This window comes from Alosa sapidissima, chromosome 3 (assembly GCF_018492685.1).
Source record: "Alosa sapidissima isolate fAloSap1 chromosome 3, fAloSap1.pri, whole genome shotgun sequence".
Taxonomy (NCBI): domain Eukaryota; kingdom Metazoa; phylum Chordata; class Actinopteri; order Clupeiformes; family Clupeidae; genus Alosa; species Alosa sapidissima.
Window position 1 is genome coordinate 8,273,356 of NC_055959.1, and position 27,814 is coordinate 8,301,169.

Consider the following 27,814-nt stretch of genomic DNA (forward strand, 5'->3'; position numbering starts at 1 on the left):
CCCCTCTGCGTCGTCGCGAACCCCTCTCCGACCCCTCCGCCGTAGCTCGACGTGCACCTCCAAAAAATTGTAACTTCGCGTCGAGGCAACGCAGACCGCAAGGACTGTGATTGGTCAACTTGTCCTGTGTGTTGATAGTCGTGTCAGAGCCGTGTTTAAGCAGCCTACTGTGGGGATTAGCAACATGCTAGTTCACTGACATAAGCTTTGCAAATAAACTCAGACATATTTTGGTTACAATGACGGGGTTATCCGTTTGTAAAGGGTTCATATGTCAGTAACGTTTTGAAATTAGCACTTCGCCAGCAAGCAGAACTTTGTGGGCAGTTGTGCTAAAGTTCGTTTGCTAACATAACTTAAACTGGCTGGCAGACACCTCGAAAATAACCTCAGATTTATTTGTTGGTTTACTGTGTCTATTTCTCGATACTTTGAACAAAATTTAAGCAAGAAAAGGCCAAACAAATAAGATTAATATTTTGGCACGACATTCTTTGGGGTTTTCCATTGTAGGCTACCGTTTCGGTCATACAGTCTTGTTTTGGTGGTGAGCGACGCAGACCCAGGCGACACCGAGCGTTATGGCGGTGAAATGCACCGCGATGCAAAGCAACCCGACGCAGAGCCATAAAATGCTCACGACGGCGTAGGAGTGCCGGCGTAGCTACGCCGTGGAGTTGACGCAGAAGCATGTTGAGCCCTTAAGAGAATGCTAAAGCCAGGGACCCAGTTTGGTTCATGTGACAACATTTTTGTGCCCCCCCCCCCCCCCCCCCCCTTCTCTCTGACGTCTGCATGGCTATTTTTGGATGAAAGGAGGAAACACCTTCACTGACTGGGTGGGGTGAGGGGGTGGGGTTGGCCCTTGTGCTCTGCCCGGGGTCCCAGGGGCCCTTGGGGCCTCTCTCTCGTGTGGGAGGCTGAGGAGCGTGAAGCCTCTTCCGGACCCACCAGTGATCCCAAACCAAGTGTGTGTGCGTGTGTGTGTGTTGAAGACCTATGAGCCTACAGGTTTGGCTTGTAAGTCTATGGCTCTTCGACAAAGTCAGTCCTGTTGTTTCAGTATTCAGACAGGCGTGTCAGAGAACCGCCAACACACTACTGGCCAACTTCTGTCTGGGAGTTTTGTTTTTACTGTTTCCTGCTCAGACATTCAGCTCAGTGACTTTTTAGACGGGCACTTAGAGAGATGTCAATACATTCCTTTTTTTCCCTCACTTCCACATACTGTAGACCTTGAAGAGTAAACAGAATATGTGTTAAGACCTACCAGAGAGCTGTGCTCCGCTGGACGCCTAGCTACACTTGACACGCAACTGGTCTGCGGAGCGTATGCTGTTTAGAACAATTAACTTCCACTTTAACCAGTGGAGTTGGCAAAACCAGACGTGATAGTGTTGTGTGTGCCCCTCGGACATTTAAAAAAGAAAATAAAAAATGGGCGCATCTTCTATGTCAAGTTTTGCGAGTGGCACTGGTGCTTCACTTCTGATGCGGTTTCACTGTAGTCTGGGGCTAGGCCTCCAAACCCACAGCATAGAGGCTGGAAGTGGAGTTAGTTATCAAGGATCTTTGTCTTCAGTGGTGTCTCAGTGGGGCTGTGTGAACAGGATGTTATCTCTATTTCTGTAGATGGATGTGGTGACTGAGAAGCAACAGCACCCTCAGAGTTTGGCCAGGCTACGAAGGCAATGGAATGCTGTACTTCAGTCACTTCTTGATTTATCAAGAGATAAAATGTGTGATTTTTCTCTCTCTCTCTCTCTCTCATTAATTCAAGAAAGCTTTATTGGTCTGAATGTTTTAGCAACATTATCGCCAAAGCTCAATTACATACACATATGGACAAATATGTTGAACAGATTTGGAAATCACACACACACACACACACACACACACACACACACACCCTCTATGTGAGAAATGTATCCGTGATTCAGGTGGAATTCTCCTGCAAAGACGTGTAAAAATTCATTGGCCTGTCAGGACTTGTCTGACACATTTAAGAGGTCTTCACAGCAGGCTAAACGTGTCTGTCTGGATCAGGGAAAGGCCTGTGCAAAGGTCTGTGCATGTCAATTATGCATTCTCCTGGGATGTGTGCATGGACACCCTACCTTGTCCAATGAAGATATACATATACACACACACACACACACACACACACACCTCTTGTTTTTACCCTCCCACGTCAGAGGTGAAGAAACATCAAGCGCCCCCGTAACACCTGCCCGGCACCAACATTAACAACAAACCCTAGACGAAAGTGTAAGATAAGCTTAACCAGCCCTATGTCTCTCTCTCTCTCTCTCTCTCTCTCTCTCTCTCTCTCTCTCTCTCTCTCTCTCTCTCTCTCTCTCTCTTTTTTTCTTTCTTTCTTTCTTTCTTTCTTTCTTTCTTTCTTTCTTTCTTTCTTTCTCTCTCTCTCTCTCTCTCTCTCTCTCTCTCTCTCTCTCTCTCTCTCTCTCTCTCTCTCTCTCTCTCTCTCTCTCTCTCTCTTTCTCTTTCTCTTTCTCTGTAAAGTTAACACAGGAAGTGCTATGCTGTGCTTGGTGTTTGCATGTTCTCAGCATGTTAGAGAGTTCACCCTAAAAGCTGAACTGAATCATGTCCACTAAGCCAAACCTCATCGCATTGAGATGGGGTCTGGGAACTACACATTAATTTTCTGGTATTTGAAATGTGGTTTACGAATGCCCAGAGCCGTTTATTGGGCGCTAGGAATGTCTATCAAATGCGTCTGTACGTAGCTCATACCCGCTTCGGTGTGTCGTCATTGTCTTGCTGCCCCCCCCTCCATTCTGTGATTGGTTCCTTTCTTGAGGTGAAAACAAAGTTCCTGGAATCCAGGCTGCCTAGCAGCGTGAATAAAATTGTGCGCATAAGGCAACATGGGGAAACCCAGGCGACTAATTGTCTGGTATTCTAATGAAAGGCTCATAATAAATGATAATAATTATTATGAATAATAGCGCCAGGTCTTTTGATAAACACCAATGCCATGAAAAATGTCAATGTAAGACAACGTCCATTGTTGGAGCCATTTCTGCTATTCAAGTTATTTGTAATTCATAAGTTAGTATGAGTATAATTTAGGTAAGATTATTTTATAGTTTGTAATATGTAGCGCATTTGTGTCACAGGGTGCTTGATTGTGGGCACGGATTGGGTGCCTCTGCTCCGCCTACTTAGATACGCACACACAGGTGAAGCAGCTGATGAGTTTGAATGAGCTGGCGGGAGTAGAGGAAGATAGTTTTTTGACCGTGGTCGTGATCGTAGCCTACTCTAATTTATGTAACGTATGCTTCCGAACATAATAAATACTGAAAGAATAACGATACCTACGCGTACAAGACCTCTGTCTACTCTTGCCAAAGTGGATCCGAGCGAAAACGCGTCGGATGCCACAATATCCATACTCTCATATGACTTATGGCTTGTACACAGTGCCTACGTTGCGTCTGCATAATTTTAATTTCGGCACCCATGTCAACAGTTTACAGCAGCCACACTGCCCCTGGCATATCCACTCTCAGCCACGGCTCCAACTGCACTGCATGACCCAGCTAGAGAATTGTAGGGATGCCTATTTTTTCCACTTCAGGCGAGCGGTTCTGTGCGAAATACATTGAAAAGACCAGTTGATAGTCATAATTTGTGTTTAAAAGGGGAAGTGGAGGCTATGAAATAGGGTGACCACCAACCAGACTCTGTAAAGGAGGACAAGTTGTATCTAAAATTGAGGACAAATTGACAAAGCATGACAGTCGAAAGAGAAAATTATAGTGCTGTTGCTAAGTTACTCGGTATAACCACGTTTATATTTCACAAATACAAGTTAGCCTCCACCACTCAACCAATGCTAACACTATTTTACTGGTAGACATAGCTTAATCCTAAGATTGAAAGACCATCCTGGAAATTTAGATGAAGGATCAGCAGCTGGCCTTCCTTTACTTAATGTAAAAATAATTATCCACCGTTATAAATGCAGATACCGATAGGTCCGCAAATTGCTAATATCAACCAATAATATCAGTCGGCCTTCACTTGCCGCCATCACACTGTATCCCTCTCTCTCTCATTCTCTCTCTATCTCTCACTCACACACACACGCAGTCAAGTGCCCCTTTTTCCCTCAAAAACTCTCTATGGTGAATAATATTATGCCATCTGATAAATAAATACTAAATATGAAGTTTGGTGAAGATTGATAATGATCTAGGGGTACCACAATGCACCTTTATTTTGACAATATTTCATATTTTATGGCCGATTTTGGTTATTTTCCAATAATCTTCTTTACACTACATTTAAACTTAATAATGTCAATTAATGACATATCTAGCTTCTGTTTACAAAAAAACATAACAGCTGCATGCATTTTGAAACTTTTAATTCAATACATGTATGTCTAGTATTTACATTTGTTAGTGAACATTGTACATTTTCCCTAGCACTTAATCCGTATTGAGCACAAACTCCTTTCCTTAGCATCTCTAATTTTCAAAATTATTAAATTCTTGATAACATATCAACACAAACTAAACTATTTGGAACATAATTATACAGTCTTTAGTAGTGGTGTCAAACACCATTGCAGCAATTGCATCAGTACACTGCCAATATTCCAAAAGCTGCCCTATGTTCTCAGCAATGTTTCTTCCAGTCTCACCCTTGCCAACTTCCTGAAGTGGCATCACACTCAAAAGTTTTGTGCCATGTTCACATGACACCAACACAGCACATCGTTCCTCCTTATGGTAAGGGTCCTCTAATGTGCCTCCAATCTCCACTATTTTAGACATGAATTGTGATGATATTGATGATGATGATATTTTGCCCCTCTTCATAAGAGAAATGACAGGCAGCAAAATTATTGGGCAAAGTTTTGGGTCTCCAGTTTTCCTTGTCCTGCGGTGTGGTATAACTGAATGGAGCCTTGAAAGTCAGGATCAACTTGAGAAGTTTCTGGAACTGGAAAATGTTCAACCTCCTCAACAATATCACTGCCTACTATTTCTTTTTGAGATTTTCTCAGCTCCTCCTTCTCCCTTCTTCTCCTTTCTTGTTCTTCTCTCATTTATTTCCTGTTATGTTTGCCTTGAGATGGCACGTCTGCTCCTGACCAACATGCCTTCCTGTCTGTCTTCATGGACTCTAGAAAAGCCCTATCTTCTTAATCTCTGAACTTTTCTGCTTCTTGGTGCCACAACTGGCAGTTCTACCAGAAAGACTCAGTAGACAGAATAGAATCAGTTAACAATTTAATTAGTAAAGGAACGGCTTGGATGCAAGCATGATTGAGTCCTGAATAGGTAACAGTCTTTGGCGTAGGCCCCGTCTCGGATCCGTCCAGCGATGAGCGGATCTCGTCTCCTGCCGATGGATGAAGGCAGGGGCGGGGAGCCTACCCCCCACGACGAGACGGGGACCAACTGGTGGCGGTGGCTGAAGGAAGATGATGTGGTAGGCAGACCGTGCCCGATGGACGTGGACTGCTGGCAGAGGTGGCTGGAGGGGAGGTGGAGGGGACGTCAAAGTCAGCGTACTGAGAAGCAGAAGCAGTGTTAGGTGGTACATATTTAAAGAGCCCACTGAATTCCTATAGGCTAGCGCTGATTGAATGAGTGAATGATCAGATTGCAGGGCTTTCCCAAAAGTAGGCAAAGCTAAGATTGGCTCCGTGTAAGCATGGGAGGAGTAAGCTACACTACGAGTCTTCCTAGTAGAACTTTCGCTGAAGCTATCATTTCTACCAGAAAGACTCAGTAGACAGAATAGAATCAGTTAACAATTTAATTAGTAAAGGAACGGCTTGGATGCAAGCATGATTGAGTCCTGAATAGGTAACAGTCTTTGGCGTAGGCCCCGTCTCGGGTCCGTCCAGCGATGAGCGGATCTCGTCTCCTGCCGATGGATGAAGGCAGGGGCGGGGAGCCTACCCCCAAAAGGATGAGTGATGCCCGCCAGGGCGGTGACTCAGTAATCTGGTTCTGAGAGGAGCAGAGACATTAGTATACATACAAGATGAATTAAACAGCATGACTCTGGGCCGGGGTGAAGACGTTGTGCCAGGACGCCGACAGAATTTTAAAGTAGCTAGGTGTTAACCATAAACCTAGGGTTGTAGTGGGGCCCGCAGCATGCTTTCGCTTTAGTGGGATTTAGAAGCTTGACGAGCTGGGCAACCAGCGTCTAGGGCAACCTAGACCAATGCGGCGGCCGGGCAACCGGCGTCCAGGGCAACCTGGACCATAAGCACTTCACGATCTGGGCGCCCAGTGACTAGCAAGCTAGTACATTGTGACGAGCCAGGCCACCGGCATCCAGAGCAACCTGGACTTTAGTGCTTATGCGAGCTGGGCAACCAGCGTCTAGGGCAACCTAGACCACGAGACGTGCCGGGCTACCGGCGTCCAAGGCAACCTGGACCATTAGCTGGGCAACCAGCGTCTAGGGCAACCTAGACCAACGTGACGGCCGGGCGACCGGCATCCAGGGCAACCTGGACCGAACTGGGCAACCAGCGTCTAGGGCAACCTAGATGAGCGTCACGAGCCGGGCAACCGGCGTACGACGCGACCTGAACCATGAGCTGGGCAACCAGTGTCTAGGGCAACCCAGACAGACATGACGGCCGGGCAACCGGCATCCAGGGCCACCTGGACCAAACTGGGCAACCAGCGTCTAGGGCAACCTAGACGAGCGTCATGAGCCGGGCAACCGGCGTCCAAGGCAACCTGGACAGTGAGCTGGGCAACCAGCGTCTAGGGCAACCTAGACCAACGTGACGGCCGGGCGACCGGCATCCAGGGCAACCTGGACCGAACTGGGCAACCAGCGTCTAGGGCAACCTAGACGAGCGTCACGAGCCGGGCAACCGGCGTACGGTGCGACCTGAACCATGAGCTGGTCAACCAGCGTATAGGGCAACCTAGACCGATGTGATGGCCGGGCGACCGGCATCCAGGGCAACCTGGACCAAATTGGGCAACCAGTGTCTAGTGCAACCTAGACGTGCATCACAAGCCGGGCGACCGGCGAGAAGTGACCTGAACCATAAGCGTCGAACGAGCTGGGCAACCAGTGAAAAGGGCAACATGCCCATGGCTGAGACTAAATCACCACAAGCTCCCGGCATGCTGGGCCCCAATATGTTTCAGCGATTAGTGCAAGGCGAATGCCAGAATTTAACCACCGCCACCAGGATTTGTGAAGGTAAAATGAGGTACCTGAGTTAACATGGGAGAGCAACTTCTGAGCATCGAAAATGTCAAGAGTTAGTTTGATGCATCCTGATGGATGACGTGGATAGCCCTTTTTGGCCGGCAGTCTTGGCTGCGCCGATGCGGAATGAGTGAGAAGTGAACCTCTCTGAAGAGAGGTTACATTTAAGCAGCACGTTAGCTAGATGGCTGCTGAAAATCAGGTAAAGTGTGAGCCGGAGTTTAAAGGTAGTGAACGGGGACCAGGGAAGCAAAACATGGTTAGGGTTAAAAGGTTAAACATGATGTACTCAGGATCAATGCTTGTGGTTGCAGATGCTTGGGACCGGAGCAATGAGTTAGTTGATATGGGTGCTTGAGTATATACGCATCAAAGTCATGTGGTTTAATATTTAGGATAGATAAGCATTATGACTAGTTTTGTAGAAGACTAGTGCTTGTGAAGCCAGATGTGTGTTCTGGTTCGATAGCTCACCTGCAGCGGCTAGAGTGAGATGAATGCATTGAGCTGCAGACCCAAGGCCAAGATGGATGCGTGTGAGCTACACCTTAGCACCTGCTCTTGGAAAGCCCCCCAAAATAAGATGAGCAGCATCAGTAATACGAGGGAAGCATGACCTTGCGACGTAGACAAAGGATTTCAGGACAATTCATGCCTGTATGTGACAGGAGGAAGAAACATATGTAACTGAAATATGACGAGACAACGAACAGATGAGTGCTGGGGTACCACCATGGTGCTTATGCATCTCAGAGTGCAGAGGAGCTCTGAGAATGACTTAACGCGAGCTTGCTATACCAACTGCACCACTGTGGCAGGATAGTACAGTTTAGAACTGGCTGCTGGAGAGACAATGAGTAAAGGTAGCAATGAGGAGAGAATAAGCAATACATATCGCCCAACTGGATGCAGAAATTATAGCAGTCATGCGCCAAGCACTGGCCCCTGAGTGAGTGGAGGGGTGTGCATTCACGTGACATTCCATGTGGCCAGGACATTTTTAATCAAAGCGACTGACAATGTACCCTGGGAATCCAGAGTTCTCACGGAAGCGTTTGCTCAGGGAGAGACTCGAGTCTGGCAAGGAGTATGATGCACGTAACTTTTGCCCCTTGCATCGCAGGGAACCAATATCTGTGTAGCTGATATAGCGGGCCAGAGGCGATCTAAACAGATGACAGACGTAGTGTCATCCAATTGCGTCGAAGTCCGGAATCAGGCAGTTAACATTGACCGTATAGCGGTATCCTGAACCATGAGCAACCAGCGTCCAGGGCAACCCAGACAGACATGACGGCCGGGCAACCGGCATCCAGGGCCACCTGGACCAAACTGGGCAACCAGCGTCTAGGGCAACCTAGACGAGAGTCATGAGCCGGGCAACCGGCGTCCAAGGCAACCTGGACAGTGAGCTGGGCAACCAGCGTCTAGGGCAACCTAGACCAACGCGACGGCAAACAGGTTAAAGCTAAAACAATTCTCCCACAATGCCAGTGCAATTAAAAACAATTTAGAAGGTAGAGCACAATAACAAAAAGTACATCAGTGAGTGCCGGTTTTACACAGTCAAGAGTCAGTTCTAGACAGGTGATAAGTGCTGGGATTAGGAAGGCTAGTTTTAAGCCGTGCTACAAGAGGAGATATCCTTGAAAGCGCTGGCCTTCGGGAGATTTGTGAAGACGGAGGGATGACCCCCCTCCAGTATGAACTGGAAACATGATCCACACGATTGCGTCATTCCGTGAACCGGCACTGCCATCCCTGTAAGAAAGTAGATGTTAGTGTGATATGTGGAACTGCTTCTCCATTGACGAACTGCATCCCCTCAACGGAAGAGGGGAGGCATGATGCACCTGCAGGGGTTAGCAAATTAAAGATTGGGAGGAGAATGTAAAAGGAACTTGCACGTCCTCCCTGGCGCGATCACTTCGGGTGAGCATATCTGCCAAAAACAAAACAGCCAAGGCAAAATAGGAGAATGGAAATTAGAGTACACATTATTTGCAGAGGATCCTGCTAAAACGGCAATTCGAGTCAGCAATCAATGTGACTGATGGCATGACTAGATGGGCTGAAATCACATGGACACGCAGAGACCCGTTGTGTCTAAAGAGAGTGCATGAAGGGCGCGGCGTTGGCCTGAAGGAGACTTGAGTCTGCCAGTGATGATGGACCGCTCCGTTTGACCTGCGAGAAGGAAGGAGTGGTTAGACAGGCGACATGTAGCATAGTCATCGGTAAAACAACCAGCCAACGGCTACGTTGGTAGTCGTGATCAACGAACTTCCAGCATAGGCCACCATTTAAACCACAACTAGCGAAATGTAAAATTGGCGACATAATCATGAACAGCCGGTAACCATTAACACCAATATACAGTATGGAGTGCTGAAGCGACCCACTGGTGAGCAAAGTGAGGCCTGCCATAGAATTCCTAGGAACCCAATACACGATACGGAATCAGAAAAGACATTTTAAACATACAAAAGACGCTAGAAGGATATGTTACATACACAAATGACACAGCTTCTTAATTAAAAGCTCAACCATGTGGGCATGAGCCCACACTGTGGTGTCAGCTCATGAACACTGACATAATACGGGCATTGAAAAGAAAACACCTATTATTGCCTAGATAATAGCTTGTGTGACATACTGGCAATTGATGACCATGGGCCGGCGTGCCGTCATTTTGGTTCGAGCTTTGGTGTAAGACCCCCCAAAATTGAGAACCCAGATAGCTGAGAACGTCGGGGACGTCACGGCATACCTGGGACATCACAGATCAGCGGTTGCTGAGAGTAGTTTGAGCAACGGCAAGTGCATGCAGAGAATCACCCGAGGAAGGCCGTGTGGACTTCCTACCAGAAGGTATGGGACTCAATCCCAGATGATTAAACGAATGCAACGATGAACTGGCTTCCCGCAGCCATGCACAAGGAGTGATACCTGAACCGAAGGTCCAGCAGACGAGTAGCCTAGCCTAAAGCCTATGCAGCCCAACGAGCAGCGAGGCAAATTAAGAGGCTACACAAAAATTCAACTGGTTTGACGACGCTCAACCAAGGTAGACATCGAGATAACCACAGTGAGTGTAGAACATCAATTAAACAGGTCTTAATACAGGGTTGGGTTCAACGGCAGCGTGGTGCAGGCCAGCAATTTACAGCACAAATCGCAAGGACTATAAAATCAGCAGGAATTATGTAAGGAGGCTTAAGTGAAAGTTAAACCGTGTCAGACAAGTCAGTTTGTTTGCTGCCCGCCGAATATCGTTGGCAAGCAGGTTGCATGACTGTGGGTAGAGTGTAGCCCAGCTCGAGGAGCTTGGGAAGAGAGCACGATAACCTTACCAACCAGACGCTGAAGCTTGAGAAATTGTTGCCGAAAACGACATGGGCCTGCAACAGAGTTGCGCGAGGACGGCGACCCGGCAGTAGGCTATCGTGAATTGAAGGCTGCAACAGCGTGAGCGTGACTGGCTCCGATATGCAGAGATTAGCGATGAAGCGGCATGCAGTGGCCCTGACTGAAGGACGCACAGGTCTGAACAGCGCAGCAAACGAGATTGTAACAAGTAACGCCACTGAGGGCAGAAGGGGCGAATGTAAAAATGCAGAGAGCCCAGGTCCATGCGGAAGCCTGAGCTAGGACGTCAAAGTCAGCGTACTGAGAAGCAGAAGCAGTGTTAGGTGGTACATATTTAAAGAGCCCACTGAATTCCTATAGGCTAGCGCTGATTGAATGAGTGAATGATCAGATTGCAGGGCTTTCCCAAAAGTAGGCAAAGCTAAGATTGGCTCCGTGTAAGCATGGGAGGAGTAAGCTACACTACGAGTCTTCCTAGTAGAACTTTCGCTGAAGCTATCATTTCTTTGACAGAAACTCTTGGTGTTCTTTAAATTGGTTACTGCTTCCTCTCCTCGCTTTTGGAACCTTTGACATTTCCTTGGCCTTATTATACAGATTCTTCAGAAAATTTAGACAGTTGTCATATTCCTTGATCAGTATATCTGTCTTTAGGTAAAATGGCAGTATTTGGTCATACACATACTCTGCGGCTTCTTGGATGACTGATGATTGTTTACAGTACCTTTGCATTAAAATTTGATAAAGCTGTACATGCACTTCAGCACTTCAACATTGGATGGAGGCTCCTCTCAAAATTAAAGTATCTTCAGTTATATGGGAATCCCCAAGCCAAGGCACAATAGTTTTTGACTTGGTATTCATCTCAGTAACGGCAAGTTAATGCTCACCTTTGTTGCTCGACTGCTTGTTTTAACTAAAATGTTGCCATAAATGATACAATATTATGTAGTTCATGAAGAGTTTCAATATTTGATATACCAACACTCTCTTAATGACATTTGGCAACCTAGATCTGCACTTTTCAGCATGGACTCTGCATCCCATGACTACAAGGCTTGTACCAGCATGTAGTTAAATGGCGAAAATGCCCAAAATCCACCTAAAATCATGATAATTCAATGCATTTGTGGTACCCCTAGACAAAGTTTAATCTTTCTAAGATTTCATAGATATACTCTGTGCATCAAATGGAATATCAAAAACCACCATAGAAATTGCAGAAAGGGTTTGAGAGGCATTTGATGCACCCGCACGCACGCACGCACGCACGCACGCACGCAAGAACGCAAGTATGCACACGCACACACGCACACACGCACACACGCGCGCGCGCTCTCTCTCTCTCAGCTTCCTCTCCTGTTAGGTCTGGTTTCCTTCTCTGCCTCTTTGACTTCTCTCTTTCTCTGTAGCTTCCCCATCTCTTTTGGCTCTTTGGTGCTCTCCATCTGTCAGCTTTGTTTTACTCTTATCTCTCTCGCCCTCTCTCTATCGTTCACGCTCTCTTCACTCTCTCTCTCCTTCTTTCTTTTTTTCTCTTTCTCTGTCCTCTGATAGTCTTTTTGATAGTCTGTCCCTCTCTTTGCTGCCTCTCTTCACCCCTATGAAAACTCACAAATCTTCCACTCTGTACACACACACACACGCACGCACACGCACGCACACACGCACACACACACACACACGCGGGCGCATATGGCTGATTGGTTTGATGGAGATTGCGGTCATGGACGTTTAAGTTATGCTTGGATGGAGAGGTGTGAGGGTTGGGGTAAGGTCACTCTGGGGCTAAAGGCAGATTACAGGTGTGTGTGTGAGAGAGAGAGAGGTGTTGGCGGCCAGCCTTCCTAGTTGGTTGCATGGAAACATGGAAACAGACTGTGCTCATGCTGCTTTGTCGTTTAGGCTACCTGTCACACTTTCATCTCTCGTATTCTGCTCTCCCTCTATCTTTTTCATCCTCTCTCTCTTCTCCCTCCTTCCTCTCTCATCTCTGATTCCTTCTCTCTCTTTGTACATCCTGTTTTTCTTCAGTTCTCTTTCTTTTCCTCTAGCACTCTCTCTTTCTCTCTCTCTCTCTCTCTCTCTCTCTCTCTCTCTCTCTCTCTCTCTCTCTCTCTCTCTCCTTATCTCAGTCCTGTCCACCTCTATCACACCTGTTCCCTCCATCCGAAGGTGTGTGTGTGTGTGTGTGTGTGTGTGTGTGTGTGTGTGTGTGTGTGTGTACACACCATGTAAGCCAACCCCTCTGGCCTCCTTGTGATCCCACCTCTGTATTGTGTCGCCCTGAAGCCGTGACTCTCAAGCCGCTGCCCGCTCCGCTGCTCCTCTTAAGAGCCGCAATGCGCTGGGCCTCGCCCGCCGCAGATGGCACCCGCCCGGTGCCCATTGTGTGCTCGTTTGTCAGCGCAACACACACACACATGCGGTGTGGGAGAAAAGGATGCCAGGAGTAAGTTGTGGAGAGTGGCAGGTGGGTGGAGTGTAGGGGGTGTCTGTTGGAGCGGGTGAATTATGGACAGTGTTTGGGAGAGAGAGAAGGGGGGGGAGAGAGAGAGTATAAATGTAGAGGAAGAGAGCGCAAGAGAGAGATGGATGGATGGATAAATATATGCGGGTGGGAGGGTAGAGAGAGGGAAAAGGGGTTATATACAGTATAGAGGGGGAGAGTTGATGGATGGATGGATGGATAGAGAGAGAGAGAGAGCGAGAGATGCTTCAGAGCCATGTAGCTGGCATATGCAGAACACTGACTGCACCGGGGTGTCACTGTTTAACCATTCTGTGTGTGTTTGTCTGTAACTAAACAGAGCATCATTGCTAAATTAAACAGTGAAAAGTTTCATCTCCGTTCCATATCAATGCTAATGCAGTGTTTCCCAAAGAATTGAATTCTATTTGTGGTGGTAGGTTTGCAGAATTAACTTGAATGCAACAATTTAGTACAACCTGGAAAAATCATTGTGTGGTGGTCAGTGTTGATATTGTGGTGGGCCGCCACAAATAAGCAAATAAGTCAATGTATGGGAAACACTATTATAAATGGTAACTATAACAACCATAGTAGGATGACGGTTGAGCCTGGAGGCAGGCTTCACAACAATGGAATCAACTGTAAACAAGCTAACTGTCCATGCTATTGCTGTTATAGGGCTGATGAAAGTTGTACAACAAGCTGAACTAGTGGGCTTCTTTTTAAACGGAACCGCGTGTTTCCTTTGCGTGCTATAAAGGCATAGCTTTACAGTGGCAACCAGGTGATAAGCGGGATAACGGCCTTCGAAGTGTGTCCAGTTATACGCGTCGGGGAGTTCTTTGCCCCTCGCCCTCGTCCATTAATTCCGTATAACAGGACACCTCGGCGGCCGTTATCCCTTACTTATCACATTCAGCATCTATGGCCAGTTGGAGGGACATCCTGAATTAGGCCACCAGTTTTCAGCTGCTTCAGCTGCATAGATGGATGTATTCTAGTTTCCTGGTTGTTGCAGTTGCATCTGTCTTTATTATACATAGATTTTTTTTTTAATTTTAACCAAACATTGGTTGCGTTTTTTTTCATGAGTTTGTTAGTTTTTGTTAGTTTGGTTAGTCACAATTGCCTCAGATGTTTGATAAACACAGCTGTGGTCAGTTTGGCCTTTCCTCATCCCATCACACAGCACATATCACACAGGGGACTTTGAACAACATCACCGGTCACTACCACCCCTGTGTAGCAGCAGTGTATACTGTATAATATAAAATGATGAAATATGGTCTCTGTTCTTTCTCTCTCTCTCTCTCTCTCTCTCTCTCTCTCTCTCTCTCTCTCTCATTCTCACTTTCTCATTCTCACTTTCTCTCTCTCTCACGCACACACTCTCTCTCACTCTCACTTTCTCTCTCTCTCGCTCCCTCTCACACACACTCTCTCACTCTCTGTCTCTGTCTCTCTCTTTCTCTCTCTCTCTCAGGACCCACGCAGCAAGCACAAGTTCAAGGTGCACACATACTCCAGTCCGACCTTCTGTGACCACTGTGGCTCCCTCCTGTATGGCCTCCTCCATCAGGGCATGAGATGTGAACGTACGTACAACCACAATCACATCACGGCACACACACACACACACACACACACACACACACACACACACACACACACACACACACACACACACACACACACACATAAACAAACACACACTACTGGAGAGTTCTCCGCTGAGGCCTGTGTTTACACAGCAAGTCACGTAGCTGTAACCCCATTCTAATGTCAATACGGCATTCTGGGTACTTCAGGTCTTAAAGTGATATAGGAGATAAGATATAGCCGTCCTGTGCAGAGAGCCACACACTGGTGTTGAGTAATAGTGTGAAGGCAAATTTGAAAAGTATATTCACTCTTAATTGTTTTGGTCAACATTCATAATGGGCATGTTTCTGTGCTTCACTGATATACAGTGGACCCTTCTGCTCTCTCTGTTGCTTTATCTGAACTTTTGTGTTTTTAATGTTCATCCCTTATGTGGAGATGCTGAGGGTTTTTCACTCAGTGCTGTTATTAGGATGTAAGCACCTGAGTATGGTTGTGTGTGTGTGTGTGTGTGTGTGTGTGTGTGCGCGTGCCAAAGAACCGCCAAAACACTACTGGCCAACTTCTGTCCCGGAGTTTGGTTTTTACTGTTTCCTGCTCAGACATTCAGCTCAGTGACTTTTTAGACGGGCACTTAGAGAGGTGTTAATACATTCCTTTTTTTGCAGCAGGAACTATCTCTTTTTTTTTTCTCACTTCCACATACTGTAGACCTTGAAGAGTAAACAGAATATGTGTTAAGACCTACCAGAGAGCTGTGCTCCGCTGGACCGCCTAGCTACACTTGACAAGCAACTGGTCTGCGGAGCGTATGCTGTTTAGAACAATTAACTTCCACTTTAACCAGTGGAGTTGGCAAAACCAGACGTGAGTGTGTTGTGTGTCCCTCGGACATTTAAAAAAGAAAATAAAAAATGGACGCATCTTCTATGTCAAGTTTTGCGAGTGGCACTGGTGCTTCACTTCTGATGCGGTTTCACTGTAGTCTGGGGCTAGGCCTCCTAACCCACAGCATAGAGGCTGGAAGTGGAGTTAGCTCAAGTAGCCTTGCTCAAGGGCACTTCAGCCGTTTCCACTGGTCGGGGATCGAACCGGCAACCCTTCGGTTCCATGCCCGAAACCCTAACCAGTAGGCCCGATTTTGTAGATAACTGCAGTGACATAAGTTATAAACTGCTGAACTTTAGTCATTTTGCAACACACTCTATGCTATACTGCAACATCACAGGATACACGGATCCAGCTCCCTTTAGCTAGGGCCCTTTAACAGTCTAACTAATCTACTCTATCAATCCACTACCACCCAGTCATGCTACGCATGCACATAGTCATCTTAACACTGCATGCCATCAGCTGCTCAAACGTGCACGCGTGCACACACACACACACACACACACTCTCACTCACTCACTCACACACTCTCACTCTCTCTCTCTCTCTCTCTCTCTCTCTCTCTCTCTCTCTCTCTCAATTCAATTCAATTCAATTCAATTCAAGGTAGCTTTATTGGCATGACAAATATTGCTTTGCATTGCCAAAGCAGGACATCAAACATTACAATACAGAACATACGATAGATAAGACATTTATACATGTAAACGTGTGTGTGTGCTGAAAATGGTAGGTATTTCATGTGTATAGTGTGTATAGTGTCTAATCACTGTCCCTCGCTCTATGGCATTCAGTGACATATTTAGCAGCAAGAGCTGCTGCCTGTCCTTGCTGTCCAAGTAAGACAGGCAGTACTTCCTGTTCTCCCAGGTTTCGGAACTCTGGGGTTAGGTTGGTAAATTTATCGAAGTAGGTATCTCTAATAAATTCATATTTCTTACATTGAAGAAGAAAGTGCACCTCCGTCTCAACCTCACCTGTCGTACAGTGACCACAGACTCTTTGCTCTCTTGGCAACCATGACTTTCTTAGTCTGCCTTTTTCTATGGCTAGGCTGTGGTCACGGAGTCTGTATTTGGTCAAGATCTGTCTCTGCTTTATATCTCTGACAGTAGAGAGATATTCTTCTAATTCATATTTGGATTTTATGGACCGATAACATTCTAGTTTATTTTGTTTTTTTGTTTCATTATGCCAATGTTCCAAATATTTTTCTTTAGATTTCTGGATAATCTGGTTGAGATTTAGTCTAAAAGCAGAGCTTGGCTGAGAGAGTGTATTAGTATTTGTTAGAGGGGGATTACTTAGTCTCAGCACAAGCTGACTCAGAGGACTCTTGTCGGGGTTCAGATCTTGAGTTTTTGCTGCGATGAAATGCAGTGTGTCTCTGGGACTTGTTTGGAGATGCATCCAGAATTTAAGTGCTCTCTTTTGTATGTTGATGGCCAATGGGAATCTGCCTAATTCTGCCCTACATGCATTGGTTGGTGTTTTCTTTTGGATTTTTAAAATTAATCGACAGAATTATGCATGTAGGGATTCTACAGTATGCTTGTCCCATCTAGTGTAGCTGTGCACACTGAGTGGACCCCATACCTCACTTCCATATAGCGCAATAGGCTGGATAACACAGTCAAATATTTTGCACCAAACTTTAATTGGTATGTTTATGTTCCAGAAATTTCTTTTTATTGCATATAGCGCTCTGCAAGCTTTTTCTTTTAGAGCATTCACTGCCATGCTAAAGCTCCCCGATGCAGTTATGATCAAGCCGAGGTAAGTGTACTGCATCGTGTGATCTAGGGCGGTGCTGCCTAGATTGAAAGGGTATCTGTGTTTCTGACATCTGGGCTTCTTTTGGAATATCATAATGTTTGTCTTTTTTAGATTTACTGTCAGGGCCCAGTGCTGACAGTATTTCTCTAGCAGGTCCAGGTGCTGCTGTAGTCCCTGTGCAGTGGGAGAAATCAGCACCAGGTCGTCTGCATAGAGAAGGAATTTAATTTCTTTTTCTTTTAGGGTAAGGCCAGGAGCTGTAGACTGTTCCAACTGCACCGCTAACTCATTGATATAAATATTGAACAGTGTTGGGCAGCCCTGCCTCACCCCTCTTTTTTGAGTGAAGTATTCTGTAATTTTGTCGCCAATTTTCACAGCATTTCTGTTTTCAGAGTACATTTCCTTAACTAATTGGTAAACTTTACCCCCTACACCGATTTGTAAAAGTTTATAAAATAGTCCTTCATGCCAGATTGAATCAAATGCTTTTTTGAAATCAACAAAACAAGCAAATATTTTTCCTTTTTGTGTTTGGTTTACATGATTAGTTATTAGGGTGTGTAGGGTGTAAATGTGGTCCGTAGTGCGGTAATTTGGAAGAAATCCAATTTGACTTTTGCTGAGGACATCGTGCTCCTTAAGGAAGGCTACTTGTTGATAATGCTGCTAAACACCTTCCCCAGACTACTGTTCACACAGATGCCTCTAAAATTATTGGGGTCCAATCTATCTCCACTTTTGTAGATGGGTGTAATGTACCCTTGGCTCCAGATGTCAGGAAAACAGCCAGAAGTTAAAGTGAGATTGAACAATTTGAGTATAGCCCTTTGCATTTCAGGGGTGCTGTGTTTAAGCATTTCTCCTCTGATGTGATCAGGGCCGCAGGATTTTTTTGTTTTGAGTTTTTTAATTTTGGATTCAAGTTCGAATTGTGTAATTGGGAAGTCAAGGGGGTTTTGGTTGTCTTTAATTGTCTTTTCAAGGGATTGTAATTTTTCCATGTAGATCTTGAGGTTGGATGTCTGTATACAAATTTTCAAAGTGCTTTTTCCAGATTTCACCATTTTGAATCGGTAAGTTCTGTGGTTTTGTTTTGCTCAGACCATTCCACATCTCCCAAAATTGATTATTTTGTATAGATGCTTCGATTTTGCTGAGAGTTGTGTTGGTGTCATTCTGTTTTTTCTTTCTCAGCAACATTTTATAGTGTTTAAGAGTTTCGTGGTAGTTCTTTCTAAGATTTGTATTTTCAGGCTGGTGGTGCTTTTGATTGGAAATATGCCTCAATCTAGTCCTGAGTTGTTTACATTCCTTGTCAAACCATTTTTCTTTAGTGTTGTTCTTTGCTCGATTTTTGTTAGACTTCTTCATGCCAGCTACATTTGCTGCTTTCAGAAATATTTTGTTTAGTTCTTTTGTGGCTTCATTAACACCAGTTTTGCTAATCTCAAAACATTTTGAGTTGTAGGATCTAATGCATTGTTTTAGTTCTGAAGAATTTAGAGCTTTTAAAAGTTATCTGGGCTGTCCTGAGTCCATCTATATGTCCCATTGAGACGGAATAGCTTGCTGGACTCTGTTTTGGGCTGCTGTATGATTTTGAGAAAGATGTTAGTCTGGTTATGATCCGATAGTGGAGTTTGCCGCCTGACAGTGAATGCTCTGAAGGAGTTGGGGTCCATGTCAGTGATTGCATAGTCAACTACACTAGCTCCAAGAGCTGAACAATACGTGAACCTCCCTAAAGAGTCCCCTCTGATCCTGCCATTAAGCATATACAGCCCTAAGGCTCGACAGAGATGCACTAACTCTTTACCATTTTTATTGACAAGGCTGTTTCTCTGGGGTAAGTTTGGTGTAAAATAGAGGTTGTTTTGACCAAACACATGGTTGTTACCATGAGGGTCTATGTGATCTATTTCACACCCAGTACTGGCATTTAGGTCCCCACATATCAGCACATTTTCCTGGGCCTGGAAATGGCTGATGTCTGTGTAGAGATTGCTTATGTAGTCCTCCTCATAATAGGGAGATTCTATTGGTGGGATGTATATGGCACAAAGGTATATATCATTAATTGATATACCAGAGCTCTTTTTTAATTTTAGCCAACAGTGTGATTTCCCTGTTTGGATGATAGAAAGGTGATTAGTAAGGTTTTCCTTGTACCACACCAATATTCCCCCAGAGTTTCTGCCATGACATATGCCATTGAGTTTGAGCGAGGAGATTACAATTTCATTGTATCCCTTAGGACAGTGTGTGGGTGTCTCTGTGTGGCACCATGTTTCAGTGAGGATAAGAATATCCACATTTTCAATGTTTTTCAAAAACTCTGGTTGAGTACTCTTAATACCAAACGTTGAGGAGTAGAGTCCTTGTATGTTCCAACAACTAACATAAAATGAATTAATACTTTCACAAAATGGACAAATTCAATGGAACAGATTAAAGAAGTTATTTGAATAGAGTAGGCTAATCAAATCAAAGTCTGTGGATAATGATACAAGTTTGAGAAATACAAATTCAAACAATGTTTGAACATTCATACACAGCTGCAATGGGGGTGGGGGATGGAACAGGGGTGAATAATGGCATTAGGGGGTGATGGTGTGACAAGGGAGGGGAGGGGGGATCCATTAACAGTGTGTGCGTTGGGTTGGCGGGGTGAGGGTAGTATGTGACCTGGCCTTCAACTTGGTGGGACGTGGATGTGTTGTCCTCGTACTGGTGGGAGAGTGGAGGGCTGCTGGTCTGTCCTCTGGAACACGTTGAACCTCCCTCTCTCTCTCTCTCTCTCTCTCTCTCTCTCTCTCTCTCTCTCTCTCTCTCTCTCTCTCTCTCTCTCTCTCTCTCTCTCTCTCTCTCTCTCTCTCTCCACCCTTTCTCTCTGCATGCCAAGTTATCACATACTGACAGTGGAATCGGACAGCACGGAGCTTGGCCGACACCAAACCCCTGGTCCTCCAGCCTCCCCCAAGCTGGTCTCAGCCTTGCTGTGCATACTGTGTCACAGCTGATACTTAACCAATATTCTGTTTAGATAGAAAGATAGATAGATAGATAGATAGATACTTTATTGATCCCCAGGGGAAATTCAAGGTCTCAGCAGCATACATACAACACAAACACATTCTTTAACAGCAGAAGAGTAAAAAGTAAACAAAAAGTAGACAAAAGACGTAGAAACAAACACTAAGACACGGAGCTGCTGAGTAGGCTGCCACACCTGACTGCGCCGGAACCGCAATTTAGCATGCATGCATTTATGGAGCATGCTATGAAATGTGAGCACGCAGAACCCCCCCCACCACCCAGACTATATCCTACAGTAGCTAGACGCCATTGATCATTTTATGGAACTACTGTAAGGACAACAACCGAAGAATCCGTGTCATCACTAATAGAAGTTGTAGCTGTTCGTAGCTGTTCTTTTGTAGCTGTATAAGCTGTAAGTGCATTTTTTCCCTTGCTCAGTAGATTCCATGTAGCACCACAATATCAGTGCTATTTGTGACATGCATTTACTTATCACTGTGAACAAATCCAAGTATATATATTTGTTTTTATCTATACAGTACATGCACATGTATAGTAATATGTAACATTACAGTACGTTTTAACCCAGTACACCATTATGCAGCAACTGCAGTATATATGCCTTAATAAAGTTCATCAAGTTATTTACTTGTGTGATGGTGTGTACTGTTGGTGTGTGAGTGTCGGTAAGGAGGCCATGGGCCGTCGGCCAGCGCCATGCTCCACTTCAGTCGCTCCTGAGCCAGCGAGACGCCAGAGAGGCCAGTTGTGTAACAGCCTCGCTCGCTCGCTCGCCGCCCAGTCTCGTGAGGACACCCGTCCGGCTCAGGTTCTCCTCTCGTGCTCCTCGTTTCGCCCGAAGACATGAAACATTAAAAACGCTCAGTCGTGAACCTCACACACACACACACACACACACACGCGCGCGCATGCAACACACCCATGCACACACACACACACACACACACAGGCGCACTCACACGTACTGTATACACACACACACACTCATATGCACACACACACACACACACACACACACACACACACACACACACACCAGAGACACAGACACACACTACACACACACACACACACACACACAACGTCTTCCCTGCGCACCCCACCCCATGTCACCCCATCTCCCTCTAGCCCCTATCTGCTCCCTCTAGCCCCTATCTGATTCCCTCTGTTCATCCATAGCAACCTATCTTGTTATCGACGGGCCAGAGGATGGCGAGTCTTTGAGCACAGCAACTTTGTCAGCCCATCAGTCAGTCTTTCCACATCCAGGTGCTCCAGAATTGGAGCAGATTCACTATTAGTTTGACCTGCTATGGGATGAGAGGGAGTGGAGCCAGGCTGTGTGTGTGTGTGTGTGTGTGTGTGTGTGTGTGTGCATGTTTTGAGGATGTGGTTTTGTGTCCCCAGAGGCTGTCGCTTACCTGAAACCTGAGGCTGTGCTGTTATGGCTGCAGACACATCAGGGAGAGCTATAATTACCAGTCCTCAGTTTCCCATGTGTGTGTGTGTATCTGTATCTCTGTGTGTGTGGGTGTGTGTGTGTGTGTGCATGCATGTCCTGTGCTCCACACCTTGCCAACCCTTCACGCTGTGTAGTCCTCAGCTCACGATGGCGTTCATGTTTTGAGTTCTCTGAGGAGAGAAGGCCTTGCTGCTGTTGCTTAGTGATGGGACTTGTCATAAGAGGAAGCAGGTGTGTCTGTGACTGTTAGATGGTGGTGTCTGGGGTTTGTTTTTTTTGCCTATATTATGCATGTGTTACAGTACTGTTTGCAGAGTTTGTTCATATTTGTACAGTACAATTATGGTCTGTTGTGGGTTGCTATAGATCTTGTGTGCAGGTGTTCTAGTTATATTCTTGAATGTGTCATTATTCATTATGGTCATACATATATTTAGTGCTTGTTTGTATGTGTATTTGTGTGTGTCTTAGAGAGAGATGTGTACATGTATTAGATTGTTTGACAATGAGCAAGTGTCTGTGTAGGTTTATATGTGCGTGTGTGTGTATAAGTCGAGTGGTCTTTGCTTTGCTATAGCTGTGACTTTCTTTTGCGGCATTGCAAATGCTGTGTGTTCAGCAGCCATTTCCTGCCGGAGTCGGTGACACTGCACTATGTTGTGGTGAGGTCTCGATTCATTCTCACAGTGGTCTGCCCAGCGGAGGCCTGTACAGTATGGAGCTCGGCCAGTAGCGCCTCTCGTCTTGTCTCGTCTCTTGTCGCGTCGTGTTGGCCAAATAATCGCAGGAGGCAAATGTGGCCCTGTCAGCCACCCACGGTCTCGTGCCGAGAGAGTGAAGACGTGCAGCCTTGGCTTCTCTCCTGCGTGTGTGTGTGTGTGTGTGTGTGTGTGTGTGTTAGGGGTGTTTCAAGGCATGCCTGGTCCAGTGCCGATTACATGATGAACACAAATGCAGTACTGAGGTGCTTGTGTGTGTGTGTGTGTGAGAGCGAGAGAGAGAGAGAGAATGTGTGTGTTATTATGACATTTTCGTCATAATAGATTGCTTATTATTACTTATTACATTTGTGTGTGTGTGTGCGTGTGCGTGCACGTTTACTCTCGTCTGTTTTGTGTGTGTGTGTGTGTGTGTGTGTGTGTGTGTTAGGGAGTACAGTTACATAGCACACGTTCCCAAACTCACCTCATCCACAAGGGGGCAGCAGTGTGCTTCTTGGCTACCTGTTAGGTCAACAGGGTAAATCCCTGATGCAAGGGGACATCTAAGCCAGTATTGGACCCTCTGAGAGAATTAACAATGACCGGTAAGTATGGGTTATGGAATTGTGCAGCTTTTAGTCTATTTTCCTTGTTTCTGGGATTTGTCCGGGTTTTATTTGCAACGAGGCAGCAGGTTGAGTCTGCGCTTGGACTTGGATTGACAGGAAACTGGCTTGGGCTGGCTCGGGGCCTCTTATGTGAGCTGGTGGCCCCTTAAGGTGGGAAAATATCCACATAGACTTGTTTGCTGGTATGGAAAAAAGCTATCTTGCACATCAAGTGTGAAAACATCCATGTAGCTTCTTCCATAACAACAAACATGTCTATCGTAACACATCAAGTTTAGACACTTAGCTTTGGGGAAATTAGTGTACTTGCAAACAGGACGCATTGTGTAGCACCTGCCGTGTTCTTCTGTCTGCTGGATGAAAATCCATAACTGAAGTGTGAAAAACATGCCCTTTACTCTGTTCTTGTGTGTGTGTGTGTGTGTGTGTGTGTGACCTCTCCTTCTCTCTCTCATCTCTCCAGACTGCTTCATGAACATCCATAAGCGCTGTGTGCAGAATGTTCCAAGCCTGTGTGGGACAGACCATACCGAGCGGAGGGGCCGCATTCAAATCAAGGCAGAGATCAAGAACAACGTGCTCACCGTCAGCAGTGAGTCAATGCCTCCAGCCCACGCCTGCACGCACACGCACAGTACAATACAACACGCACACACATGCATACACACACACAAACACACGCTCACGCACAACATACACCAGCACAATACAGCACACACACACACACACACACACATACACACTCACACAGAGAGAGAGAGAGAGAGAGAGAGAGAGAGCAGCCCACTGCAGATAGTAGCACTGCAGCCCACTGGTGTAATAAATCTATAGTCCATTTATTCAATACAACACAATCACTTGTGAACACACACACACACACACGCACATACACACCCTCATACTGCAGATTGAAAAACAGCACCCCACTGGTGTACCTCATTCAAAATTTGAACACACACACATATATATATATATATATATATATATATATATATATATATATATATATATATATATATATATATATATATATATATACATATACACACACACACACACACACACACACACACACACACACACACACACACACACACACAAGCTCATAGTGCATGCATACACGCATCTCTGGGGCAAAGGTTTTTTGAATCACTCAGAAGGTTATTGAATAGGTCTTATGTGTCTCTAGAAGTGTGTGTGTGTATATGTGTCTGTATACAAATCGCCCAGCCTCATTATTAATATGTACTCACTCTTACTGCAAATGTTTGCTATAATCATCATAGCCCTCTTACCCTGTAGGTTATGAAATGAGTATATACACACACACACATAATGCACACATACACTAACACACACAGACACACACACACACACACATACACACACACATAAATAGATATTCTCATCTTTCCTTTGTCCTTCAGAGCTTCAGGCCCTCTCATTTCCACTGTGATGATGCACTCACCATCAGGGATAGATTGAAATCAATAGGGGAACTTACAAATAATTGTACCCTGCATTGACCACGACAAATTGCCTGGTCCATTTAGAGCCTTGTTTTAAAAGCTCTACATATTAGATCAGCAGACTTTACAGTGAGGTAGAAGACAGGGAAGACTTCCTTTTAGCTTGGCCAGGGTTTAGAGCATTCATGTGCTGCCCCCCAGTGGCTAAACTGTTGCAGTACAGCATTGCCTACAGGGAGGTTCTTTGCTGTGATAATTGGGGGATTAGCTCGATTTGAATTGCTATTTGAAATGAACCCAGTATCCCATTTTAAGTTAATCCCTCTTTCAATTAATTTATCTGAGGTTACTTTGTCTCTATCGTTACAGACCTAGAAGACTCCCCATTTGTGGAAGATGGTTTATTTATTTATTTATTTATTTATTTATTTCCTAACAACGGTAGTTGTTAAGTTGGAAGACATTGTTGTGAATTATGTGAATCTATGTCCAGTCAACAGATCAACTATGCTGACCTGCCTCTTATAGCCTGTATCAGAGATGTACTCAAAAAGTCACAACTGAACTTGTCAAGTGGTACACACTAACCACCGGACCTATTAAGAGCCCCAGAATGTGGGCATAAAGGAAACCAATATAGTATAAGTATATATACTTTTTTGATCCTGTGAGGGAAATTTGGTCTCTGCATTTAACCCAATCGGTGAATTAGTGAAACACAAACAGCCTACAGTGAACACACAGTGAGGTGAAGCACACACTAATCCCGGTGCAGTGAGCTGCCTGCTACAATGGTGGCGCTCGTGGAGCAGTGAGGGGTTAAGTGCCTTGCTCAAGGGCACTTCAGCCGCGGCCCACTGGTCGGGGCTCGAACCGGCAACCCTCCGGTTACAAGTCCAGAGTGCTAACCAGTGGGCCACGGCTGCCCTCAAGTTCTATTCCCTTAAAAATAACAGCTTCAAACTCATGGCACACTGACATATAATACGGAGGATGAAGTCTCTGACATTGTCAATGCATGCCCAGAATGCTAGATACTGCACTGTGTATCCCTGTGAATCAGGTAGGATCATGACCCTTTTAGTTGGTTTTGAACTAACTGGGCTCCATCTAAGTGCTAAATGGTGTTATATTGATGCCAGGGGCCATAAATATGAATTTTTCATCGTGTTACTTTAGGTGATGTATTTTTTGAGCTATGTTGCATGGCAACCACATAACCGGTTCCATGTGTTAAGATTGGATGATCATGTTAATTTGCCTACTGATGATTCAAGTTCTCAAGAAAAATAAGTTGCCCAATATCAAAGGGAACATGCCAGAACAACAACTCAGGAACTTTGCCCAGCAACATTGCTCAGAAAGGTGCCTTGTGTATCATCAGCGTTGGAAGACACATACACATCAGTGTCAAAGTTGTCCAAAGTTCTAGCAAAAACTTATAAGTGTGGGTAACCAAGTAACCATGTGGTTGTGTGAGAGAGGGAGTGTACTTAAAGGAGAAGTTTGGTGTGATATTGCCCTAAGGACAGTACCTTCTGGAAGTTTACCGTTCGCTGCCATCTTGAATTTAGTCACGATAAGTCGAGCGACGAGTACGAATGAACAGGTATGATAAGGGATCTGATTCCAAAAATGTGACCAGGCATGGGAAAACCAGGCTCAAGTCGCAGAGACGCAAGTCACGAAAAACGACTTTGAAGTTTTTTTTTTTTCAAAATTAGTTATTTTCGTTTTTTTGCACAATGTGCAAGTTGAAGTCCTAAAGAAGCAATTCCATGTTTCAGATAACAGCATTGGTTGCTTTAAAATTGTATATTTTGTCTTTGAAAATGGTTAAGTTTCAGGAAGTAAACCAGCGTTTGAATTGGGCGTGACTATTAGTGCTCTTTTGTTCTGTCGGCCAATCAGCTGTATGCTAGAAGTAACCTCATGGCTACTTACTGAACCAGCATGCTGTTTGTTTACAATTGGAATGGAGATAGGGCTGGGCGATATATCGATATAAAAGATATATCGATATATTTTAAAATGCGATATGGAATTAGACCATATCGCATATATCGATATAGTTCAAATTTGCGCCGTGATCCTTGCTCCACGCAAGCCGCTGACCGGAGCTCTCAAGAAAATCAAGACCGGAGTATTGAGTTTTCAATAAAACTACTCATATTTGACTGAACATTTCATTTTACAGCTCTAACTTTGCGGAAAAAATATCGGGATATATATCGTATACCGATATTCAACACAAATATATTGGGATATGACTTTTGGTCCATATCGCCCAGCCCTAAATGGAGATGGACAAAGCACAGCAGATTGCAGATGAGCTGAATCTGATGATGAAGGCGACTGCATTACATTGGAGAACATCCCTAATCTAGAGCTGACCTTAGCCGAAGATAATTACAACAAGGAAGAATCTCTCGGTCTGGCAGCGGAGGAGCTAGATCGTAAGATATCAGATGCTATCTCCACAGTTACATTTGACGGGGATAAAGTTTGTGTGTTAGAAACTTTATCCATTGCTACTAGCTAACGTAGGCCTACTGTCGTTAGCTATTGGCACCATAGGCTACTAGCCAAAACCCATTACAGATAGTTTCGGTGGGCAATTAATTTGAATAATGCGAGAATGTCTTGTTATGACTGATGGCAGGTACCTGGTACCTTGTAAGAGGTTTAATGTACACTGTGGGTCTAGAGAGCGCTTCAGACCACTACAACCCACTCTGCACTGCAGGCTGACAGATCAGTGACCGTGACAGGGGGGAGGGTTGATCTTAATGTCATGCAAATGAGGACCATTGTGTTCCCCTCCCATGGATTCAGGGAGAAAGTAGGCAAACTTTCTTGCACGAGTTCTCAGCTTGTAGCTTTGAGATGTGTATAATTTAAATGGGCTACAACTTTATCAAATGTTATCGTATGATTTCCATGTGTAAGACATTGTTAGAAAGCTTAAAAACTACACTTTCAGAATCTGTGAATAACTCAAAATGCCTCAAAACGCACTTGTGACCCTCAATTCCATTCCTGATCACAAATAATTCTGTGGAAATGCATGGATTCCAGTTGCTTCCAGTAGGTAAACTTCCTGAAGGTACTGTCTGTATAAATCGTCTTGTAAATAAACCACCAGT

General features: G+C 45.1%; 1 pseudogene; it reads left to right on the plus strand.

Annotated features, from left to right (window-relative positions):
- LOC121704771 overlaps window positions 1–27,814 on the plus strand; it is a 144,363-nt pseudogene that overhangs the window by 37,728 nt on the left and 78,821 nt on the right.